This window comes from Rhincodon typus, chromosome 42 (genome assembly GCF_021869965.1).
Source record: "Rhincodon typus isolate 14 chromosome 42, sRhiTyp1.1, whole genome shotgun sequence".
Classification (NCBI taxonomy): domain Eukaryota; kingdom Metazoa; phylum Chordata; class Chondrichthyes; order Orectolobiformes; family Rhincodontidae; genus Rhincodon; species Rhincodon typus.
In genome coordinates, this window is record NC_063373.1 from 938,839 (window position 1) to 953,133 (window position 14,295).

Here is a 14,295-nt window from a genome sequence, read left to right on the forward strand (position 1 = left end):
GAGCTTCTTGAGTTTTGTTTGAGCTGCACCCATCCCATCTTTCGGGAGTACTTGATCACACGGTCTCTCTCTGCACCGATGTAGTGAGACATGCTGAAGTTGTTCAGTATTCTAGATGTTTAATTGGGAGCTAAGTGGCCCTTGTGGAGCTCAGACGAGGCATCAGTGTGCAGTTCATTCCTTTTTAAGTGCTGTTTGACAGCACTGCTGTGATCCCTTCAATCATATTATTGCTGATTGACAGTATGTAATTCAGTGAATAATTGGCCTAGTTGGATTTATCCTGCTTGTTATGTAAGAACACAAGTCAATTTTCCACGCTGACTGTAGACAGTACAAGTACAGAAGGTCTGAAACAACGTTCAATGTGCCTAATTATTCTTCCCAGGTGACGACTTCTTGTTGAAATGTAGATCACATGGCATGTGATACAAAATCGGCTTGGCCATAGAAGACAAAGGGAAATTGTGCAAGTCAGTTCTTTTGTCTCCCGATAGGTCTACAAGGATCAGTGCTGGGAACTCGGATGCTTGTAAAATACCTCAGTCATTTGGATGAAAATGTAGGTGGTTTGATCAGTAACTTTCAAGTAGCTACAATTATCCTTAATGCCCTTTCAGAATCCACATCGCTCCTTAACTACAATAAGACCAATCTTTGTCTTTTACTTTGGTCACTCTGACCATCTCTTTCCCTCACGCATCTCAGGTGAACAACACATAAATCAGTACCATCCAACGATCTTCAGTTCTGAATATCTGGAAACAGACTCGAAATATTACCCCAATATTTCTCCCGAGTTTCTGCAGGTATTTCCGTTCTTAATGCAGACTCAGAACTTTGATTGCATGACGATGGTTACAAAACTGCATCCAGTTTACAGTGGCCAGTCGCATTTTTTATTCATTCACAGAATGAGAGCGTCGCTGCCAGGCAGCATTTATTGCCCATCCTTATTTGCCCCGAGGGCAGTTCAGCATCAACCACATTGCTGTGAGTCTGGAGCCAGACCAGGCAAGGATAGTAGAGATAGTAGGAACTGCAGATGCTGGAGAATCCGAGACAACAAGGTGCAGGGCTGGATGAACACAGCAGGCCAAGCAGCATCACAGGAGCAGAGAGGCTGACGTTTCGGGCCTAGACCCTTCATCAGAAAAGGATAGTAGATTCCTTCCCTAAAGGACATTGGTAAGCCAGATAGGGATTTCCCCGTCAGTCGGCAAGGGATTTATGGTCATCATGTGACTCTTAATTTTTGATATTTATTGAATTCAATACCATCATGTGCCATGGCAGGATTCGAACCCGGGAGACTAGAACATTATCTGGGTCTCTGTATTAACAGTCCAGTAATAATATCACTCGGCCATTGCCTCCTCAATTTATACTCATTACAACAATATTCAGTTCAATTTGTGCTGCTATGCTCTGTTTGTCTGCATGACAGTGTCTAAGCAATGATTAACAGCTGCGCTGCAGAACCTCACAACGCCTATGGTTTGTGTTAAGATAGAAGGCAACTTGCCAACTATCTGATTAAATGCAATCTTTCAGAGAGAAGCGGAATAGTAACTTGCCAGAAATGCTGGACATTCCCCCTCATTAATCAGCACCAAGTAAGGCACGACCTCCTGCCTGAAAAAAGATTTAGAAGCAATTTTATGGAAAAGTGATAATTTGTAATCAGAAAAGATTTACGCAAGGCTCAGTATATGAAACACAGTTCTCAGTTGTGTGAACCACAGAACTGTCACTGTGCATCTTGCCTTGCTGTTGAATCAACAGGAAACACCTGGCATTGTGGTAAATTCTATGTTCAGGATTTTTCGCTTGCTTCACCTCCAATATTAAAAATTACAGATGGATACCAAAGTAAATTTAGATTTATAATTGAATCTCCATGTTATCCCATTGAGCATTTCATCATGGCACAGCACATCTCAGCACCATTTTCACAGCAACTGGGAATATGTAAGTATATTAAAACATTAAATCCTGAATCGTCATACACAATTTCAATGATCTTGGTAGAAGAACACAAACGCTCTAGAGAACACTTTAGCATGCTATGCTAAATGAATTTGAAGTCTAGCCAGTTAGAAATTACGTGTTTTACGATCAAAGAACATCCCTGTACATTTGAGGAAAATGTTTATATCACAGAATCACTGAATCACAGTGGCGTTACAGCGTGGAATGAGGCTATTCGGCCAATTGTGTCTGCACTGTCAATACAAACAATCACGATTAACCTGGACCAGTGACGTGATTTCACTTCATAACCTTGCACGTTTTTGTTTAAAAATATTCTTGCAACTCCCTCTGGAATGATCAGCTTTCATCTGCCTTCCACAGAAGTTTTGGGGCAGGGGAGGATCTCACGGAAATATAAAAAGTCCTGATGGAATTAGAAAGACTAGATTTGGGAAGAATGTTCCCGATGTTGTTGAAGTCAAGAACTGGGGTTGACAGACTTAGAGTGAGGGGTAAGCCATTCAGAACTGAGATAACGAAGAATTCCTTCACTCAGAGAGTTGTGAACCTGTGAATTGTCTCTCACATGAAGCTTATGTGGCCAGTTCATGAAATATGTTCAAGAGGAAGCTCGACATGGCCCTTGCCGGTAATGGATGCGAGCCGTAAGTGGAGAAAGCCGGAATGGAATAATGAAATTGCATGATCAGCCACAATCATATTGAATGGTATTGCAGGCTAGAAGGACCGAATGGCCAACTTCTGCACCTGTCTTCTACGTTTCTTTCATCTCTGACAAGCCCTCTCATGGTTTTGAAATTTTCTATCAGTTCTCGTAGAATCTTTCTCCCATGAAGAGCAGTCGTAACTTGTATCGCAGGATCATAGAGATCCACTGTACAACGAAAAGTCACTTTCGACCACCGTGTCTGTGCCTGGCAACAATAAAGCACCAAATGCATCGAATCCTATATCCTAGATCATAACCCGCTGCCTCGAATGCTTTGGCATTTCAAGTGTCAATGTAAAATACTGCTTAAATGTCATGAAGTTTTCTAAATCACCCACACTTAGAAGCTGTGTGTTCCAGATTATCACCACAATCTGCGTGAAAATTTGTTCACTCACTTCCCCACTGTTCCTCCAACACCTTTTCTTAATTCTGTGGCCATGGTCATTGATCCCTGCACGTCGTGGAAGAGTTCCTGTCTCTCTAATCTATCTATTCCCCTCCAAATTTGAAACATCTCAACAAAACATCCTCACTGAATCTCCTCTGCTCCAAAGATAACAAATTCAATCTATCCAAACTCTCTTCGTTTCGAAAATGCTGCAACTCGGCAACAAACTGAAGGAAAGTTCACATTTGACCAGCCTATCTGCATCCTCTGTAATGTAAGAATATGTTTTAGAACATTTGCCATTGGTCATTTTGTTTTACCACAAATTCAGTTCTACGATGAATTTAAAAATATATGCATAAACTGCTAGTACTGGAAAACAGAAACAAAAACAGAAAATACTTGAAAAAATTTGCAGGTCTATGAGCAGCTGAGAGACAAAGCAGAATTGCTTGTTAAGTATCAGAGCTAGGAACTTGTATAAGATGGATGGTTGGATTCTTTTCTTCCCAGCGTGGAACTGTCAAATATCATAGAGCATATGTTTAATGTGAGAGGTGGCGCATTTAAAAGAGGCAGAGTAACAGACTCGTACAACAACGGAACAGACCTCTGGGTCCAACTTGTTCTTGCCGACCAAATTTCCCAAACAAAACTAGTCCCATTTGGATGTATTCGGCTCAAAGCCCTCCAAACCCTTCCTATTCATGTATTTGGAATGTTGTAGCTGTACCTGCATTTGCCAAATCCTTTTTAAATATTTCTCTTCTCACTTTAAAAATATGTCCTCTAGTTTTGTTCTCCCCTAACATCGGAAAAAAAGATCTTTGATATTCACATTACTGATGGCCCTCATAATTAAAAAAAAAACTCTAAAATGATACTCCCCAATCTCCTGCTTTCGAGAAAAGAAAATCCCAGCCTGCTAGCCTCTCTTTTTCACTCAAATCCACCAATCCCAGCAACAACCTAATCCAATTTAATATGATCTTTTTCTCCAGAGAGCGACCGGAAATGCAAAGAGTATTCCAACATTAACCTCATCAGCTAGCTTCAGAACCTCATCATGACGTCCCAACCCCGAGACTCAATGGTATGAATCATAAAGGTAAGCGTGCTAAACGTCTTCTTTACCAACCTGTCTACATGTGACGCAAATTTCACAGAACTCTGTTTGGGAACCTCAAATTCTCTTCATTCGACAATATCACCCATGACTGTATTATTAACTGTAGAAGTCACAGACATCAGAAGGTGCCTGGAACGTGGTGACATGGGAGTTGGTAAGAGGAGAAATGAAAACAATACTTTCGAGGCAGTTGGACAGACATATGAATAGGCATGCAATTGGGGATATGGGACATGCGTAAAATACGATAATAATGGTCAGAGAGGGATGCCAAAGGGGGAAATCAGAGCACGGCGCAAGGGATGGGAAGGAGACAGAGAAAGACATTCAGGCCTGATGTCATTGATAGATATGGTCATAATATAGAACAGAGAAGAGAGTAACATAGAGTAGGCTTTGCAGACAAATTGCCTGCGCCGACCATGATGCTGTTCTAATTTAATCCCATGTGTCTGCGTATTGTCCACATCTCTCCCATCTCTGTCTGTTCATGCGCCCGTCTAAATGTCTTTAAAAAGTTACTATCATAATTATTCATTCCAAATCCAAAGGCAGCCCATCCCAGGCATGTACTGTCGTGAGTTTAAAAACATTTCTCGCACATCTCCTATCAATTTTCAATTTTCACTCACCTTGAACGTATGTTACACTCATCTTGAACGTATGTTGCTATCATTTGATCTACTCACCGTGTGGAGCCTCTAACTAGCCTCTTTATCCGTCCCTCTCATAATTTTAATGAATTACATCAGTTCAACCCTTCAGTTTCTGACGCTCTAATGAAACAATCCAACTTTAGCTAATGTCTCATTATAGCTAATACACTCCATTTGAGACAATATTTTGCTGAATCCCTCGGAATTCTATCCAAATTATCCACATTCTTCCTATTGTCCAGTGAGAAAAACTGCGCACCGTACTCCAAATGTGCACAGAATGCCAAATCATCAATGTGCCATCGCACCCCGATCATAATTCCCTTCAACCTCTTCTGTCAGGCAGAAGATACAGAAGCCTGAATACACGAAGGAAAAGGTTCAGGAACAGCTTTTTACCAGCCGTTCTAACACTGATGGATAGATTCTCCATTCTCAAATAATGGTTGATCTTGCCAACGTTGATCTCGCCTTGAGCACTCTATATGGAATTTAACCTGTACCTCTGTTTAAATTGTTTTAATCTGTACACCATTTCTTACGGTTATCTGTCTGTACTGCTCATAAAGAAAGCCTTTCACTGTACTTTAGTACACGAGACAATAAACCAATCAATCAATCAATCGTAAAAAGATGGAAGATGCCATCGAAAATGCTATCAAGTAGCAAATCCTTAGCGATAACCTGCTCTGTGATTCCCAGTTTGGATTCTGCCAGGGCCATTTAGTTCATGACCTCAACGGAGCTTTGATTCAAAAATAGGAAAAAAGAGCTGACTTCCATAGTTGAGGTAACAGTCTTAGCCTTTGACATCAAGCCTGCATTCAACCGAGTGCGGCATCAACGAGCCTTGGAAAGATTGGAATCAATGGGTATCTGAGGCAAACTCTCTACATGTTGAAGTCAGACCTAAAGATTGGAAGATGGTCATGGTTACTGGAGGCCAGTCATCTAAGCTCCGGGAGATCTCTGCAGGAGATGCTCAGGGAGCAGGAGGGAGATGCAGAGAGAAACAGGGGGAGATATAGGTGTACAGAGGGAGGAGGAGAGAGAGAGATAGAGGAAGAGGTGTAGAGAGAGTAAGATAGCGAGGTAGAGAGCCCGTGGGAGAGAGGAGTATGAGAGGGGGAAGAGAGAGGGAGACGAAGAAAGCCAGAGAGAGAGATTAAGAAAAATGTCTCCTAAATGTTCCCGTGTGTTTAAATTGATATGATGCTACCTTCTGTTGGTACACAGGCACCACTGCACTGGAGATGCTGGAGCTTGAAAACAACCAGGGGTTCAGTAAGAAAGACAGAGACAAAGAGAGAGAGAGAGATACAGAAGATAGAGAGAGAGAGCAGCTCGCAACAGCATCAACAGACACAGATACACATGCAGACACAAACCATATTGACACAGGCAGTGCATAGAAATAGACAACCACGCACCACACCGACAGAGGCGCAAACACACAATACACATACACACATCCGCTGCTGCTCTGGAGACCATTAGAGATATACTAAGAGTTCCCATACTTAAAATCAATTAAGATTTTAATGACAACCATTAAATGGAGTGTTTCGATTGCAACTGCATCCAGACAACATGAATTTATTGGAAATTTCTGGAACTTTTAATGCACTTTAGTCTATTTTCTCAAATTCAAAGTGAGAAAATAATTCAAAATTGTAGGAAGTGAGACCAGCCCTGGGTTTGCTCATCGCCTTCTGCTCATATCTCAGTGTATAGGATGGGCAGAAGCGCGAAAAGTCAATGACCATATCTGACAACTGCGTGGGAAATGAATTATATAACATGGGCTGAAGATATACAATTGTTGATGATACTCGAAAAGCTGCATGACCTTGAAAGAGTCCTGTGAACATTCCTTTATGAGCCGAAGATGACACCTGCAGCTTGTTTTCCTGCAGTTGCGTTTTATGCACGAGCCAACAGTTTTGTCTTTCTGTATCTGCTTTCTTTGCGCTGACTGTTTGTTACATTGTATGAGAGAGAGAGGAAGAGTTTTGGTCCAAGTGTTGAACTTTGCCTTGTCTCGAATCGCGAATGGTGCCAGGAACGAACTTAAGCCTTCAGACCAGCCATCGATCGAGGGGCCCCCGACGGGCAGAAGGGCGTGGTTTAGTTGCCTTTTCGAGAAAGGACATGCTGCTTTTTCTAGAAGGATGTGAGACTATTTTCATTTTCCTTTTCTCTTCCATATCTTATTACCACAGCAATCATTTAATATTATGTAATAAACATTCATATTTAAGCAAATTGGAGTTCTCGAGTCTTCTCTTAATTATATTTAGTCGAATCTGAAACTAACCACTTGGATACACTCTTGTGTAGTGGCGTGGGGAGGCCACCAGAGGGTGGCACTGCATCAATTTAAACACAAGGCAGAGGTCGGTGCAGAGAGTCAGAGAGACTGAGAGAGAGAGAGTGAGAGAAGGAAAGAGAGACTGTGTTCTCTCTCTCTCTCTCTCTGTGTGTGTGTGTGTGTGTGTATGTATGTGTGTGTGTGTGTCTGTGAGTGAGAGAGAGAGAGACACTGAGCCTTTGATTAATCACTTATCAATTCATCTTTCATTCAAACTTCCCTCCAGGACAAACTTTGTCTGATTGCAGCCAGGGATACACCTGCAGACATACACATACAAAAACACTGATGCACACTTATGGAAACACACATCAGCATACTCATCACCATTGTGTCACTTTAAACGCAAGAGGGACCGACACGGAGAAGGTGGGAGGAGGTTAAACCCATATCTATCGAATCACCCTGAAAACAACAAACAAACAAAATGCTGCCTCTCACATCTCCTTTAAACTTTCCCCATTTTACCTTTAGCCAATATTCCCACGCAATTGACACTTCTACCCCTGGGAAAAAGATTCCAACTGTACGTTCTATCCATTCCTCTCAACATTTTGTGAACATCTATCAAGTCGCCTCTCAGCCTCCGACGTTCAAGTGAGAATAAATCCACTTTAGTCACTCTCTCACTGTACCACACACCCTGCAAACCAGGTAGCATCGTGGTAAACCGTTTCTGTAGCTTCTCCGAAACTTCCAGATCCCTCTGACAGTGTTGCGAACAGAACTGAAGAAAATATTCCAAATGTGGTCGTACTAAATTTCGATAGCAAGCAACCTAACTTTTAAAAAATTATACCTATTTCCCCGATTGTTGAAGGCAAGAATGCTGTACACCTTCTTGACAATTTTATCCGCTTGCGTTGCCACTTTCAGCGAACTGTGGACGTGTTCACCCAGAACCCTCTTATTGTTGATATTCCTATGATTTCTGCCGTTTACTGTGTACTTCCGTCCTGCAATAGGGCACCAAAATACACACATAAACACAATTACACTCACAGACACGCAATCACAGATAATCACACGCACTCTTACTCACTCACTGACATTCTCACATATTTACTGTGGGACTTACGTCTTCAAAGAGACACAGAATCAAAGCACAAACATGAAATAGCTGCAGTTTTATTGATGGAATTCAGTTTACACTGTATATCATCACTGACAGAACGATTGCCCGTTCATTGAGAAGATAGCGGTGAAGGCAACATTTTTATTCAATAAATAGCGACACAACAGCTAGCAGTATTGTTTCGACAACTATTAACTCTCGTTCATGGATTTGAAAAAAATTAAGCAATTCCACATGGAATTCCTGAAAATACTTCATTCATTAATTATAGAGACGTCGCCCTCAATACAGAGTCAATCAATCCATAAACAAAAGTGAATTAGGTAATTATTCCAAGTACTAAAACGATCTCACAAAGTGATTTTATTTCCTCTGTTAACTCATGACAACACACTTGAGCAAAGGAGAGAACATTACTATAGTCAGTTCAATACAAAGAAATGTGGATGCATTACAATCAGGAAAAGCTCATGTTGAGAAAAATAAAATTCAGTATTTTGGAAATGATAGTGGACGTCTTCTCGCAATATTATCTGCCTTCGGACGTTCTGTGTTGAAATAGATTCTAGCATTTACCTGAAATGATAAAGAAAATGGTTTGAGTCACTTGAGGTCATTTTACCTGTGGCCCTATTTACAGCACATAAAACTGTAAATCGCCATCTGAAGCTCTCAAACCAAGGAATTGGGAACAAGTCAGTGTCTAACTAAGCAATGGCTGAGTGATGAAAGGCCATCTTTTAAAGGGGATATTGAAGTGTGCATCGATCTGCGCGTTCAGCTAGGTGCAATGGACAACCTGGTATCTATCCTGAAGAGGAGTAAAGACGTGTGCAGCAAGTGTTGACACAACCAATGCCTTTTCAACAATCTATAATCTCACTAAACGTTTACACAGAAATTAACGCTTTCTGGTTTGTATGAGCTTACTGTTGGTATGCTGGCTGTGTCAGCAGAGAGGATACTTCCAAAAGTACATCATTGTCTATGCATTACCTTGCACTTGGGGACGTGGTAGAAAGTGCAACATAAGGAAAAGTCTACTGTTTCTTTCACTCTGGTAAAGCAGTCTCAATCTTCTATGTGGTAGTCGGAACTGCCGATGCTGGAGTCTGAGATAACAACGTGTAGAGCTGGATGAACACAGTAGGCCAGGCAGCATCAGAGGAGCAGGAAAACTGACGTTTCGGATCTGGACCCTTCTTCAGAAGTTGTGATTTTGTAAATGTTTTGGATGTAGGAGTGGAAGGGCGGATTCGTAAGTTCGTGGACGATACATAGGTGGGTCGAGTTGTGGATAGTGCGGAGGGCTGTTCTAGGTTACAAAGGGACCTTGATAGGATGCAGAACTTTGCCTTTTTCTGGACCCTTCTTCAGTTATCCTGTGATAACTTTCAACACTACATAATGCTCAATATACTTCATAATTTTAAAGAGAGCCAGAACATCCTACTCTCTCCTCTGCATCGGAAACATTGGAACTAATGAGAAAAGGTAGCCCTGATCGTTTTGAGGTGCTCACTGTAAAATTGTGCATCACACTTTCAATGCAGGTCGATACAGAAGGCAAAGTGGGTGCGTGAATTTTCAGAAGGAGAAGGATGGAGTTTGTGTGAGGGCATCAGAGGTAATGCTGCAAGGCCAGCTATTGCATGTGCTGCCCTGGGCGGAGATGATTCAAGCTCCTTTGAGAGTTATCCAGGGAAGATGTACAATACCAGTGGCACTCAGGAGAATTATGCGGCCATTTGAAAGACTGCATCATTGAACTATAGAACCTTACTGTACAGATGACGTTCTTAGCCCATCAAGTCTGTACTACCAAAGATATGCTACTACTTATATCAATCTCAATTTCCTGCACGAGCTCCATAGTCTTCAATTTTCTAACACTTCAATTACTGGTGACATTATTTTTAAAGAACTTGAAGTATTCGTGGAAGTATCTCTTAAAAGTGGTAAGGTATCCCGCCGCAACTACCCTCACAGACAGTGCATTCTGGACACCCACCTCTCTCTGGGAAATTATCTTCCTCACATCCCCGCTAAACTTCCTGCCTTTCAGTTTTAAATTATGTACCATTTGTTATTGACCCTTGCGTCAGGTTATAGTGAGGAGCAACTGTTGTTAATAATTTTCACGTTCATTTCGGATTTTATTTGCGACTTAGATGATACATTTAAATATTTTAACAACTGGAAGTATAATTGGAAAAATCGAATACATACGGTTATTTTTCACATTTGACAGAGATCAACATGAAGTGACGTTAAAGATGAAAAACAATTATAGATGATGCAGTAGCTTGACTGGCCTGTTGGAGATTTTGAATGTGACTGAGCAGCTAACCAGATAGTATGGATTTTCGTGACAAGGACGTTCATGAGCTACTGACATTTATGACGTTCAATTTACAGAGATTCATTCCTCGTCGGGAATTTACATTATTCAATTCCTCAGAAGAACCACATGAAATCCATCTGTCGTTCTATTTTACAAATAAAGATCGGCAGGGTCTGTGTTGACAGTAAGCAGCAAGAACTACAATGTTTTAAAACGTCAAGCTTTAAAACCCAACCTTCCAGTTTCCCCATTTAGATTACGGTGATTCATTGTATCAGCAGTTTTGTAGATTTGTAACCTCACCAAGGGTTGAAGACAGTGTTGGCTGTTCAAAGAGCTGACAAAATGCAGATTCTAAGATATATTAGCTTATTTCATTTTTTGAAGGTAATTCTTCGTGATGTTGAAATTAAGATCCGTCTCCAGCAATATGGCTGTTTCTGAATGAAAGTTGTGGAGATAATGCTCTGGGAGTTTTGAAATAACAAGGTGTAGAGCTGGATGAACACAGCAGGTCAACCAGCATCAGAGGAGCAGGAAGGCTGACGTTTCGGGTCGAAAGCCTTCTTCAGAATTGGGGGAGGGGAAGGGGATTCTGAAATAAATAAGGAGAGAGGGGGAGGCGGATAGAAGATGGATAAAGGAGAAGATAGGTGGAGAGGAGACAGACAGGTCAAAGAAGCAGGGTTGGAGCCAGTAAAGGTGAATGTAGGTGGGGAGTTAGGGAGGGGATAGGTCGGTCCAGGGAGGATGGACAGGTCAAGGAGTCGGGATGAGGTTAGTGGGTAGGAGATGGGGTGGGGCTTGAGGTGGGAGGAATGGTTAGGGAGGCGGGGACGAGCTGGGCTGGTTTTGGGATGTGGTTGGGGGCGGGGAGTTTTTGAAGCTTGTGAAGTCCACATTGATACCCTTGGGCTGCAGGGTTCCCAAGCGAAATATGAGATGCTGTTCCTGCATCCTTCGGGTGGCATGATTGTGACAATGCAGGAGGCCCAGGATGGACATGTCGTCCAAGGAGTGGGAGGGGGAGTTGAAATGGCTCGCGACTGGGAGGTGTAGTGGTTTGTTGTGAACCGAGCCTCGGTGTTCCACAAAGTGGTCCCCAAGCCTCCACTTGGTTTCCCCGATGTAGAGAAGACCACAACGGGAACAGCGGATACAGTATACCACATTAGCAGATGTGCAGGTGAACATCTGTTTGATGTGGAAGGTCTTCTTAGGGCCTGGGATGGGGGTGAGGTGAGGGAGCGGTAGGGACAGGTGTAGCAATTGCTTCGGTTGCAGGGAAAAGTGCTCGGGGTGGTGGGGCTGGTGGGGAGTTTTGAATGTTGTTCTCAGGTTATAAGTGTGTGCAATATTCGTCACAGAATGGAAAGTAATTAAGGCAGTGCGAACGCACAGAGCGCCGGTTAAGATGAGAGTGACTGTAATTCAACTCACTGAGTGAATGAAGTCCAATGCCAGCATTTGTCAGTGTGAGGTGTTCATCCGGATCACTGTCCAGTTGTGAGTGGCCATCCTGAGATTCAGCTTCTTCAGTCATAATAGCATCGTAATCTCTACGAATTGGATCTTGGAGGAAAAGATTATTATCACTGGCACAAATTGTAACAAACAACACCAAGAGATGAAACAATCAGATCCGAGCCGGAAAAAAAACACTAGCTCTGAAACGTGGGATTAGAAGAGTTAGTTCGTCCCCAGGACATCTGAAGTCACGGCATAAGCACACATGAGCAGAAAATTCTGTTTGTTTTCTCTAGAAATTAGGAGTTTAAGGGAATGTGATCGAATTCTTCCAGATACGTTTTTTAAAGAAAGTCAGATAAAGACTAACTTTTTCCAATTGTTGGAGATTCTAGATCTCGGAAGAATAATCTCTGACTTTTGGTTAAGCCTATGAGGAGATATCATGGAAGAAGAAAGGTTGGTAGAGATTTGGGACTCTCTTCCTAAAGAGACAGTTGATGTTGTCTCGGTTGTTAATTTTAAATATGAGACAGTTTACATTTATCCTAGATATCTGGATTTAGGCCACATAACTGACAACCACGATCTCATTGAATGGCAGAAGAAGCTCGAGGGGATGATGGCTCAATCCTGTTTTCTATTCATAATTTTCCTTCGAGCTGAGCACACTCCTTGGTAGGCAGGCTTGAGCTGCATGAACTTGCAGAGGACATAGGTGGAGTCAACAGGACGGAATTTTCTCTTTGGTGGAGAGATCAACGATTAGGGGCGTAGATTTCAGGGAAAGAAAAACAATATTAAAGTGGATGTGAGGAAAATTACGTTCACTTAGAACCTCGTGGGAATGCGGACTACACTGCCTGGAAGTATGATGGATGCAAAAGAGTCCGATTACATTTAAGAAGTATTCAGAGGCACACTTGCGATGTGAAATCAAAAATTGCTCTGAGTCATGTGAATAGAAAACAGGATAGAGCCATTCATCCCCTCGAGCTTCTTCTGCCATTCAATGAGATCATGGTTGTCTGTTGTGTGGCCTAAATCCAGATATCCAGGATAAATACAACCTGTCTCATATTTAAAATGTGATTAGAATATTTAGGTGGATGTTTTGACAGGCAGTGACTTGATGGACAATGTCAACGATCATGTCGTTACAAACCAGCGATTTTGTTTTTTTTAAACTGACAATGCTCATGAAAGAGCCAATGTCATTCTCAGCCTTGTGAGCGTTGACATCTGTAAGTTTGCACTGCAGACAATGTGAAGGGCAATAGTAAGCTAGCCCAAAGTGAATACGTACACACCTGGAATACTGTTGGATTTCACCTCAGGATTTTGTGATTCTGGATTATGCTCACTCACGTTGTGGTTGGTGTAGTTTTCAATGAGATTGAGTGAGCCAATGGAAGCAGAAGTTCCTAAAAACAACAGAAATGGAGAGTTGTTATCAAGTTTAATCTCCTCGTAAAACGTGACCCTTTTGAGTTGCAATGAGATGAAATTTCTTGAGCGATTTGGTGGTGAATCTGTGGAACTCATTGACACAGGAGGCTATGAGAGTCAAGTGAGTGAATAGCTTTAAGACGGAGATAGAGTGTTTATTAATTGATAAGGGTATAAGCACTTCCAAGGAGAAGGCAGACGAAAGAAGTTGAGAAACATATCAGCCATGATCGAATGATGGAAGAGACTCAATGGGCCAAATAACCCAGTTCTGCTCTTATATCTCATAGCGTTTTGGACAATGGTTTAACGTTTTATGTTCTTAATTGGAGCTTGAAAACAGAAGGCATTATTCTTTCATCGTATCTATAGCAATAACTGGAATATTGTCAAAGGAACCATTTCTGGGAAAGCATTCAACACACAGATTGCAGTGGTGCAAAGTAAATTGAAATGCCATATCACTGGAATGAGAGATGGGAGACAACCTTTAGCCCTCATATCGAACAGACACTTTCACAGACAGTAAACTTAATGACTTAATTCGTAATCTCTACCATGGTTTCAGAAAATATGAAAAAATAATTAGAATGTCTTCAGTTTCGTCAGCAACGTCATTCGTTATGTCTGAATCGATTTTAAGTGTTATTATTCCAGTGACACAATGCATATTCCTTCAATCTATTAAATGTCCTTTAAGCACATCTGA

At 41.7% G+C, this 14,295-nt stretch overlaps 1 long non-coding RNA gene across 1 annotated transcript; it reads right to left on the reverse strand.

Moving 5' to 3' along the window:
• Positions 1–8,870: 8,870 nt before the first annotated feature.
• Positions 8,871–13,491, reverse strand: LOC125487520. Its single transcript, XR_007265932.1, has 3 exons — positions 13,448–13,491; positions 12,111–12,242; positions 8,871–8,902 (listed from the first exon to the last, which is right to left on the reverse strand). It is a non-coding gene; the product is annotated as an uncharacterized LOC125487520 (long non-coding RNA).
• Between the last annotated feature and the right edge of the window lie 804 nt (positions 13,492–14,295).